The sequence below is a fragment of the Bos indicus x Bos taurus genome, chromosome 15 (genome assembly GCF_003369695.1).
Source record: "Bos indicus x Bos taurus breed Angus x Brahman F1 hybrid chromosome 15, Bos_hybrid_MaternalHap_v2.0, whole genome shotgun sequence".
In the NCBI taxonomy this organism is placed as follows: domain Eukaryota; kingdom Metazoa; phylum Chordata; class Mammalia; order Artiodactyla; family Bovidae; genus Bos; species Bos indicus x Bos taurus.
In genome coordinates this window covers 71,884,420-71,896,648 of record NC_040090.1, presented here as the reverse complement: position 1 = coordinate 71,896,648, position 12,229 = coordinate 71,884,420, and the positions used below count along the sequence as shown (strand labels likewise).

The window sequence follows — 12,229 nt, the reverse complement described above, 5'->3', positions numbered from 1 at the left end:
CTCTATTTAGGTCTGCTAATATTTCTTTTATATTTAGGTGCTCTTATATTGGAGCTTTTACATTGGTTGCATACATATTTACAAATTGTCATATCCTCTTGTTAATTTCTTTGTCACTAGGCAATGTTCTTGTGTCTTTCTTTATAATCATTGTTTTAAAGTGTATTTCATCTAAGTATAGCTACCTCAGCTATATTTTGGTTTCCATTTGTATAAAATATCTTTTTCCATCCATTCATTTTCAACATGTATGTTCCTTTACAGTTCAAGCTGACACTGTGATCAACATAAAATAGACTGCTTTACATATGTTACTGTATATATGCTTTGTGGTAACTACAAAGCAAAATGATGTTTAACTGATACTGAAGCTGAAGCTCCAATACTTTGGCCACCTGATATGAACTGACTCACTGGAAAAGACCCTGATGCTGGGAAAGGTTGAAGACAGGAGAAGAAGGAAACAACAGAAGATGAGATGGTTGGATGGAATCACTGACTCGACGGACATGAGTCTGAGAAAGCTCCGGGAGCTGGTGATGGCCAGGGAAGCCTGAGGTGCTGCAGTCCATGGGGTCGCAGAGAGTCGGACACAACTGAGCAACTGAACTGAACTAAACAAAGCAAAAACCTATAGTAGATACAAAAATGATAAAGAAATCTAAGCATACCACTAAAGATAGCCATGATACCACAAAGGGGAAGAGCAAGAGAAGAAGAAAAGTACAGAGAGGAACTACAAATTAGTCAGAAAATGATGAACCAAATGCCAATAGAAGCATTTCTTTGAGTAATTTCTTTAAATTCAAGTGAACTAAATTCTCAAAGCAGCAGACATAGAGTAGCTGAATTGATAATAATGAAAAACAACAATGGCAACAATAAGAAGACATATATGCTGCCTACAGAAGACAGTGAATTATTTGAGTAGTGGAATGGGATCCAAATAGAGCCAATGATATTTAATTCTCAAAATCTTTTGACTAGTGTTTTTGTTGTTGCTTAGTTTTTATTTCATAATCATAAACTTAAATCTGCAATACAGCTAAACTTAGAGAAAGATAAGGAAAATATGGAACTCAAAGAACTTCAGTGAGAACAAAACTTATAAGATATATTGAGCAGATGGAATTGAAGGGGAGCTCTCATCAGCTATAAAAGGGATGTTTTGATGGTTAAGACAAAACACAAGTCAAATTTATGTGATTTGTACACAGTCAGCAATGGTGATCTTCTTTCAGGTTTTGCCATTCCTGGACTCAAAGCATTCCATGGCTTCCACTATATTCATGCTTTCACCTTGCCAAAGACTACAAGCTTTGGTAGTAGTCTTTCAACCACTCGGTCTTGACAATGCATGTAAAAAACTGGAAACTGTTTGTCTAGGGGCCAGTGTTTGCCATGGACAAGGTACTAGGACCCACATGTTACAGGATGAAATTTTCATCAGTTTTCTCCCCATAGATGAACTCACCACTAGTGCCATTATGGCATGTGAAGGCCCCACCCTGGCATATAATTACAAGAATTATTCTGTGAAGGCAGGAACTTTTATAATCAAATCCTCTCTCCCCAGTGCTCAGAATATGAAGGTTTCTGCTGTCTTTGGAAGTTTGTCTGCAGCTAGAAGGAGATGCAGCAGAAATGTCAAAGAACTCAGGGGGGCTGACCATGGCTGGGCAGCACAGGAGGCTGTGGGCTGGCAGTGTCTGCAAGGCCTGGAAAAGTGAAAGTGTTAGTGTCTCAGTTGTGTCTGACTCTGAGACCCAGTGGACTGCCAGGCTCCTCTGTCCATGGAATTCTCCAGGTGAGAATACTAGAATAGGTAGCCATGCCCTTCTCCAGGGGATCTTCCCGATGCAGAGATCAAGCCTGGGTCTCCCACATTACAGACAGATTCTGTGCCATCTAATTCTTTACCACCAGCAAATCCCCATGCCAGACCTGTAGGTAATGTTAGAGAGACCATTCCTTTTCACTTGTGCTGCCAATAGAGAGGTCCAACATTGGGGGAAGCATGTCTGAAAATATCTCAGACATGTGAAAGGGAAAATGAGGGAAAACACCCTGAATATATTCACTATCTGTACATCATATCTCACACAGAGCTACTACTACATTTTTTTTTGTTGTTGGTTGTTTGATTTATTTTCTCTTGTTTTATTCAGCTTGAGCTGGTTGTTGTTGTTGTTGTTTTGGTGACTTGCATCTAAAAGAATCCTGACAGGAGCACATTAATGACTATAAGTTTTTAATTATTATTTGAAACTCTGGACTGCATTATCAAGAAATTTGGAGATTTTAATCCTGAGCAGAGAAACTCTAAGAGCAGGATAGAGTGATTTCATTGGGTCCTGGAAATTATTCTCTGACAAGCTAAGATATAGTGACAGCAATACTGCTATTGGAAGTGAAGCTAATTGAGTTTCCCATTCTACCACTTCTTCAGTGGCATCCTGATCTTCACGTATAGTTAAGTGGAGCCAGATAGGACAGGAAACTGGGCCAGATAGCTAGTGATAATTATAAATCTACTGACTGCCTTATATTGTGTTTTGTGACAATTCCATTAGGATGTATCAAACATGGTTATTAAATGCTAATTTGTATGAAAACAAATTTAGATTATAGGATCTTGCTCTTAGATTAAATAACCAAAAGGTCTGATACAATTTATTTCTGTTATTATCAAGGACATTTATATTCAAGAGACTAAATTTTGTGTGGAGGATACAGTAGTAAGAAAAAATAGTTATAGAGCTTACAGTCAAGTGGAAAAACAGAAAATGAAACATAGGGTAAAGTATATAAGGGATTGAATTTTCCACATCTGTTCCAATTTCCTTCTAATGGCTTTCCTGTACAAATTCTGAAATTAGTAGATGCATTTTCTAGTCTATCTTGATGCCAGGGATTTAGATGTAAATGTGGTTCAAATCAATTTTGTTGCTGTTGTTCAGTCACTGAGTTATGTCCTATTCTCTGGGACCCCATGGACTGCGTACACCAGGCTTCCCTGTCCTGCAGTATCTCCCAGAGTTTGCTAAAACTCATGCCCATAGAGATAGCATTGATAGTGATGCTATCTAACCATCTCATTCTCTGCTACCCTCTTCTTTTGCCATCAATCTTTCCCAGCATCAGAGTCTTTTGAAATGAGTCAGCTTTCCACATCAAGTGGACAAAGTATTGGAGATTCAGCTTTAACATCAGTCTTTTCAATGCATATTCAGGATTTATTTGCTTTAGGATTGACTAGTTTAATCTCTTTGTAGTCCAAGTCTTTTCCAGCACCACAGTTCAAAAGCATCAATTCAGCTCTCAACCTTCTATATAGTCCAACTCTCACATCCGTACAGGACTATTGGAAAAAGCATAGCTTTGATTATATGGACTTTTGCTGGCAAAGTGATTTTTTGCCATGAAGTGATGCAACTGGATGCCAGGATCTTAGTTTTTTGAATGTTGAATTTAAACCAGTTTTTTTTTTTTTTTAATAGTATTTAATATGATGCACTCTGCATAGAAGTAAAATAAGCAGGGTGACATTACACAGCTTTGTACACATTTCACAATTTGTAAACAGTCTATTGTTCCATGTCCAGTTCTAACTGTTGTTTCTTGACCTACATATAGATTTCTCAGGAGACAGGAAATGTGGTCTGAAATTCCCATCTCTTTAAGAATTTTCCACAGTTTGTTATGAGCCACACAGTCAAAGGCTTTAGCCTGGTCAGTTAGGCAGAAGTAGATGATTTTTTTTTTTTTTCTGGAATTATCTTGCTTTTTCTATGATCCAACAAATGTTGGCAATTTGACCTTTTGTACTTCTGCGTTTTCTAAATCCAGATTGTACATCTGAAAGTTCTCACTTAAGGTACTGTTGAAGCCTAGCTTGAAGAATTTTCAGCATAACCTTGATATCATGTGAAATGAGTGAAATTGTATGGTAGTTTGAACATTCTTTGCCATTGTTCTTCTTTGGGATTGGAGTGAAAACTGACAGTCCTGTGGCTACTACTGAGTTTTCTAAATTTCCTGACATATTGACTGCAGTGCTTTACTAGCATATTCTTTTAGGATTTGAAATAGCTCAGTTGGAGTTCCATCATCTCCACTAGTTTTGTTTGAGATAATGTGTCCTAAGTCAAGGCCCACTTGACTTCACATTCCAGGATGCCTGGCTCTAGGTGAGTGACTACACCATTGTGGTTATCTGGATCATAAGACCTTATATAGAACTGAACTCCATTGGAGAGGAATGGAAATTGCAGGAATGTGGTGTCCATTCTGTTGCTGTATGTTGTAGCAGGCAAGGTGTTGATTTGGAGGTAAAGACTGGTGGAAGTTTTTATGTTTGAGTCATGGATATGATTATATGTCTTTTCTTCCATAATTTTTATTTTTTAAGTATCTAAAGATCTCTTTAAAATTATTATTGCTCAAACTATGTTAATTAGACTCTAACAGATTTGGTATTAGATCTAATCCCTTCAATCTATTTGTCATTTCCACTATATAATCATAAGGGATTTGATTTAGGTTATACCTGAATAGTCTAGTGGTTTTCCCTAATTTCTTTAATTTAAGTCTGAATTTGGCAATAAGGAGTTCATGATCTGAGCCACAGTCAGATCCTGGTGTTTTTGCTGACTGTATAGACCTTCTTCTTCTTTGGTTACAAAGAATATAATCAATCTCATTATGGTATTGACCATCTGGTGTTGTCCATGTGTAGAGTCTCTCTTGTGTTGTTGGAAGAGGGTGTTTGCTATGACCAGTGGGTTTTCTTGGCAAAACTCTGTTAACCTTTGCCCTATTTCATTTTGTACTCCAAGGCCAAATTTGCCTGTTACTCTGGATAACTCTTGACTTCTTACTTTTGCACTCCAGTCCTCTATGATGAAAAGGACATCTTTTTTGGGTGTTAGTTCTAGAGGGTCTTGTAGTTCTTCATAGAACTGTTCAACTTCAGCTTCTTCAGCACTACTAGTTGGGGCATAGACTTGGATCACTGTGATATTGAATGGTTTGCCTTGGAAATGAACAGAGATTATTCTGTCATTTTTGAGACTGCACCCAAATACTGCATTTCAGACTCTTTTGTTGATTATGAGTGCTACTCCATTTCTTCTAAGAGATTATTGCCCACAGTAGTAGATACAATGGTCATCTAAATTAAATCTGCCCATTCTAGTATATTTTAATTCATTGATTCCTAAAATGTTGATGTTCACTTTTTCTATCTCCTGCTTGACCATGTCCAATTTACCTTGATTCATGGACTAACATTTCATGTTGCTATGCAATATTGTTCTTTTCAGCATCAAACTTTATTTCCATCACCAGTCACATATATTTTGCCTTTTCATACTGTTCATGGGGTTCTCAAGGCAAGAATACTGAAGCAGGTCAGTTTTTTTCTCCAGTGGACCATGTTTTGTCAGAACTCTCTACCATGAGCCATCAGTATTGGGTGGCCCTACATGGCATGGCTCATAATTTCATATCTATAACTAGTAAGTTCCAAATCTGAAGGAAAATTTTACGCATCAATGGTTTCAGAGAGGATTTATGAGGTTTAAAATCATATTTGTTATTCTTAATAATTAGATATAGAGGAGACTTGAGGACAAATATAAATACAAGCTACTACTCTTTGTGCATCTTAATTTCTCTCATCTAAGCCATATGTGGTATTTCACAATACAAAATAACTCAAAACCCTCCAACTTCTTCCTGTCTTCTCTCCCATACTTTTATTTTTAAAATGAAGTCTCCCACATGTTCCTTTAATGGAAGGGAAAGTGATTAGAATGAGACTTTTCTCTCTAGAGGAGGTGAAACGTTGGTTCTCAGCAAGAATAATTTTGAGTGGGAAATGGCCGAAGTTTCCTTTGTTTTTTGTATCTCTATTTTGAAGGAAAAGTTGATAAATGGATCAGGAAGGGCAAAAGGAATGCCATCTCTGTGAAGGAAATTGTCTTCATCATGGTAGTTATGCTGGTCATAAAAAAAGAAAGGAAAAGTTAAAATGCACAAACAAGAAAAGAGAATCTTATTTTTATTGTCAACTTGCTTAGTATTGTATTTCTTTTGAAAAGTATTTAGTTATGTATTACCATTTTTAAACTTATTTCCTTATCATTGATGTTCTTTAAGAGTCTCTGTGAAAAGCCAATTGAGTTTTTCCAATCAACTGGCTACCAATGTATCTTTGAAGGACAGTTACTAAAATGAGGATCTAGAGAATAGAAGTCAAGGCAGAATTTCTGATCTCTAGTTGAAAGCACCACCTCCTGGGTAATAGAAACATCTACTGCTTTTAGCATCTCTGACCACAATGTCAGTAAATGAAACCTGAGTCAAGGGGAAAGTCTAACAAAATTATAATTCTGTTTACAGAAAAAATAAATTCCTTCCATATGATTGTATCTATCTGCAAACAAAATGGCAAAAGAAACTTTTTGCATCATTCAAATTATTTTTTCTGGCATTCTTGCCACAAAAATCATGATTCCTAAAACTACTTAGAGTTTGAATAAAAACACTCAGGAAAATAGGTTTTCAAAATCATAGAACATTCTGTCAATAAATGTAATAATTCTTGAGCAATCTTTGAAATGACGGGAACATTATCAATGCATTTCCTACCTAGTCACGAGGTATTTGATTCTCAAGTCACACTATTTTGTCTTTTATAAGCCAGGAGAATGATAAAGAGAAATTTCATAGACACATTTTGACAAAAATGAAGAAAATAGTTTTCACAATTCTATGAGTCCTAAAAGCTTTTCTTTTTACTATCGTTGGTGATGGAAAATTCCAAGTTATCCCCAGTTTATCTGGCAAACGAATATGAATCACAAATGCATTTAAATATGAACATTCTCAGGTGCAATTTAGATCTGATGTTGACAAGTACAATTCAAGGATTTTAGCTATAGCCTAAAACATTGTGAACAGACTTTTCTTTTTAGCCAAGTACAGTGTTTTGTTTTGAATAGGAAATTACTCTGGGAATTTTTACTATTAATTGGTAGAGACTGTGCTATCATACTGTCTGTTCAAATAGATTGTGAAACTGAGAGAAAATTCAATATCACTGAGCAAGACCCTGTTAAATTCAGAAAGTTGTGGAACAATCAATCAAGCAGTTAGTCAGAATGAACTCAGAAATAACTTGTCCTTTAAAATATCTGAGTCCCAATATTCATCACTGTCTTGAATGTATAATGATTACAGTGCAGTATTGCATTATCAGAAATTTGTAATTTCTTATTACACCTTCCATTCTAACTTCCCTCTTTCTTAGCTATGTAGTTACAAGAGTAAAGAAAACACAGAGGGATGGTATGGGGAGGGAGGAGGGAGGAGGGTTCAGGATGGGGAACACTTGTATACCTGTGGCGGATTCATGTTGATATATGGAAAAACCAATACAATATTATAAAGTTAAAAAAGAAAATAAAATTTTAAAAAAAGAAAACATAAAAATAGTTAATCATAAAAAATCTAAACTTCTTTATTTTTTCATTGTGGATAGCATGTCTTCCTCTAGTTTGGATAATATTCATTCAATATTAAATACTTATGAGACAGGTTATGTGATTTTTCCACTTCTTTCCCCTTCTCAGTGTTTCCTCTCTAGGAAGAGCCATTCACTGACACATCAATGATTTAGAATCCCACTTGTGATTTAGGTAATATTTTAAATACCAAATTTTTAAAGAAAGTGCCAGGTAACTTCTGTTAATCCCTGTTTCCTAAAATATTATTCTCTTCAACAAACTTACTCTCTTCCACCTCTCTTTTTCTTCCATCTCCTTTACCAAGTTTTCCTCTTTAATCTCACTGCTAAATATAGGATTTATTCAGAATTTGACAAAATGGAAACTCTTTACTTATATGATTGCATCCATTCTTACATATTGTATAGAAATTCTGTACTGAAAGTGTCAGTGGCTCAGTTATACGATTCTTTGCGAGCCCATGGACTGTAGCCTGCCAAGCTCCTCTGTCCATGGGATTCTCCAGCCAAAAATACTAGAATGGGTTGACATGACTGTCTCCAGGAGATCTTCCTGACCCAGGGATCGAACTGATGTCTCCTGGATTGCAACCAGATTCTTTACTGTCTGAGCCACGAGGGAAGCTCTATACTGATAATACCCAAATGTATGTTTCTAGACTGTTCCTCTCATTAGAACTTCAGATACACATATACAGCAGCATAATTGATGGATGTATTTTTCAATATTTGAAGGCATTTAACATAAAACTTTCTAATTTTTCTACTATCCTGCCCTAACCCTCATTCTCCTTACCCAAATCTGCTACTTCACCAAACATTCTATCCCCATCAATGGCCCCCACCCTTAGGTATAGAGAAAAAACTATAGCATCATCCTTAGCATCATCTTCCTGGCAACATATCAGACGACCAGCAAATCTCCATTAATTCTATTGATATATCCAAAACATTACAGACCTGTCTGTTGTCTATTTCACTACTGTCTCCTTGTTAATCTGAAGTCTCAGAAGAGAAGCTTAATAAGTATTTGTTAAATACATTTATATACGACTGAATCCAGTCAGTTAGTCAATTCCCTTCAAGTCATGCCAATCCTCTTCTTCCCTTACACATATAATTCTTTGTGCTTCTTATCAGATTTTTTCATTCTGAAAGACTGAATTTTACTTTCTTTCTTCATTTCTGTACTTTTACCAGTTCTCAAATTCATTGAGAATTTCTCTCTTGATATCCAGTATCTAATTCTTATTCTGAAAACCGAATTTTAAATATCTATTAAAATAAATTAAGTAGTTAAAATAAATATCCCAAACAATGGTAACCTAATCCTTTTGGTCTCCACCAACACTGTTTTCTATTCTTTTCTTGCTATTTGAAAGGTTGCCAGTATGAGCCATGAATGACGCTGGGATTCTTGGCCTGCAGAGGTGAGGAATTCAATCTGGGGCCAGTGACGAGACTTAATCACTCAGAGCTTTTGTGTGATCAAGATTTATTAAAATATAAAAGATGTAGAGAAAGCTTCTGACATAGACATCAGAAGGGGACCAAAAGAGTGCCCCCTTGCTAGTTTTTAGCAAGAAGTTATAAACCTATTGCTATTGCTAAGTCACTTCAGTCGTGTCCGATTCTGTGCGACCCCATACACAGCAGCCCACCAGGCTCCCCCATCCCTGGGATTCTCCAGGCAAGAACACTGGAGTGGGTTGCCATTTCCTTCTCCAATGCATGAAAGGGAAAAGCGAAAGTGAAGTCGCTCAGCCGTGTCCAACTCTTAGCGACTCCATGGACTGCAGCCTACCAGGCTCCTCCACCCATGGGATTTTCCAGGCAAGAGTACTGGAGTGGGGTGCCATTGCCTTCTCCTATAAACCTATTAGCAGGCTGCTAATTAGAGAAAAGATTGTCTCAAAACTCAGAGAATAGCACCAGGTCCCTCACCCACAACATGCATTTTGAGAAAACATTGGCACAAGGTGAGTCATCCTGTGCCATAAAACAATTGACATGATTCTTGAAGAAAGGCAGATTTCCAAGCAAATATACAGTCTCATAAACATAGCTTAAGACAACATTTCCATGAATAAAACATACTGGTTTGTTGAGTATGGGTTCTGAGTCTTGAAGAAAAACAGAATCTAAGGTAAATACGTAGTTAATTATCATAGCTGAAGAAAAAATATTTCCATAAGAAAAACACATTGGTTAGCTCAAGGTTTGAGAAAAGTTAAGTTTAGGTGGAACCAGGTGTCATCATGGCAATATAGAATTTTAGAAGAAACCTTTTAACTTTGTATATGAAGTGAAGTCGCTCAGTTTTGTCTGACTCTTTGCAACCCCATGGACTGTACTACCAGGCTCCTCAGTCCATGGGATTTTCCAGGGAAGAGTACTGGAGTGGGTTGCTATTTTCTTCTCCAGGGGATCTTCTCGACCCAGGGATCGAACCTGGGTCTCTCACATTGTAGGCGGATGCTTTACCGTCTGAGCTACTAGGGAAGCCCAATTAGAAGGGGAAAAAATCTGACACTGGTAGTTTGTTTCTTCCTGCCTCTTTAGAGAGAGATTAAACAACAACAACAACAAAAAACTTCTGATGCTTGCAGTCTATTTCTTCCGTTTGGAGACCCCTAGCCTTCCTGCCTGTTACCTTCTCACTGATTATTTATTGTCCTAACTTTTGTAATAAGTATTTTCTTCATTTTCAGTTTCAACAATTATTAAGAAAATTATAAACAATGCAATTGAATTTTCACTATTGTGGTTTATTTATTCTTATAATCTTACTGTGCATATTCTTTTTTAATTTGTATAATTCACTCAACATTTTATTACAGATGTGGTCATTTTGCTTTGTGTAGTATTATCTAATTTATTTCTGTTTCAATATGAAATGCCATTGGGCAAAACTAATACAATATTGTAAAGTTTAAAAATAAAATAAATAAAAGAAAAGAAAAGAAAAAAAGAAATTAAATTATTAAGTGGATATATTTCTAGTTATATTTTCTATGACTATTCCTAGTTATGTTTGCCTTCACTTCCTTTTCAGCTTTTAGTCAAACTCCTTTTTTCCCCTAATGGTAAAATCATTGGAAATGGCCTTATTCTTTTGCAGTTTCAAATTAAATATAGCAATAAAGTCACAATTAAGAAGAAGATTTTGTAACCCATGTTGATGATCTTGATCTTTACATATTTTTCATCTTTAACATCGACAGTGTAATTTCTAAGTATGCTGCAGAACATTAAATATTGTCAGCATTTCCTTAAAGACTAAATCATAATTTCACTTTTTTCCTCGTTTGCATCATGTGTTGTTGGAAGTTAGTCTCTGTTCAAAATGAGCAAATATTTTCTAACAAAACAGTGTTTATTTTCTTGTTGACAGTTATGTATAAACAATAAATTGGACAATAAATAAATAAATAAATAATATATCACTTATTCTTTTTATATCATTTATTCTTATTCTTTTTAAATGATCCTTTGGGTTATTCTGCTTTTAATTGTTATCAGTGATATTGAAGGAGGAAACAGTCAGAACAGGCTCCATCTTGAAAGCAAGACTCCATCTTGGGCTGGAATGTGGTCTTTGAGTTATATGCCCAGTATCTATGGAAATGACATGCCAACTGGAAAATCAGACCCCCCAGTGGAAGAGCCCCAGGGCTCATACCTAGAGTCTCCATCACCTAAAAGAATATGCTAATTATCTGTGTAACCAAATATAATAATAAATTCTATTATTCTTATTGGGGTATGGCCACAGGCCTATTGATAATTGTCCACTGTTAACTACCTAGGTTTAAGGCATACGAATCACGAGTTTAAGGCATACAAATCATGGATTAACTTTTATGGTGTCTTTCTTTTCCTTTGTTCAGACTAGTTTCAGAGAATTTGGGGAGGTGGGTTTGGGCACGTACACTTAGTATATATAAGGTTTCCACAAAAACTGGTCGGGGACCTTGGCTAAGAGGAAACTCTGTAATAAACTGGTGTAATAAACTGGTGTAATAAACTACAGTCCACTATCTGTATTGTCCTTCTGAGTGAGTTTGTTTCCCAGAATGCGTGGCTACAACAATATGTCAAAAAAACATTCTTGGATGTGTTTGCTCGGCTATTTGTATACACAAATATCTCTAGGTTATATGGAGACATCAGCTTTCAACTTCATTAGATGAGCCAAGCTCTTTTCCAATTTATAGTCTATCTAGAAATGTAAAGGAGTTCTCCATCATCAATAATCCTTATTATTTTCATTTTTTTGCCAGCCTAATTTGTAGAGTGGTATCTCTTTGTGATTTTGTAATTTATATCCATGATTATTAATGCTTTTTTTTAAATGTGTTCTACTCATTGTATAGGGGACCTATAAAAGTGATGTGCCTATTTTTTTTTCAAATGTTCTTAAATTTTTCTATTGATATGTAGAAATTTGTAATATATTCTGAAGCTTTTTGTCAGTGATATGTATTGTTGATATCTTTTTCTTATCTGTGTCTTGCATTTTTCTTTCTTTAAAATGTCTTTTGAATTAAAAAGATCTGTAGTTGAGTAAGCATTTTGTATATCTTATTTAAGGAACCTTACCTTACTCAAAGTAAGAAATATATCATTTTTTAATGTATATTTTAAAAATCTTCATGATTTGGGTTTACAGGAATATTTTTAATCCAACTGCAGTCA

The 12,229-nt window shown here is 35.7% G+C and overlaps 1 pseudogene; it reads right to left on the bottom strand.

Moving 5' to 3' along the window:
- Window positions 1-1,198: 1,198 nt before the first annotated feature.
- The window catches only part of LOC113905064, a 158,650-nt pseudogene continuing 147,619 nt past the window's right edge, over window positions 1,199-12,229 (bottom strand).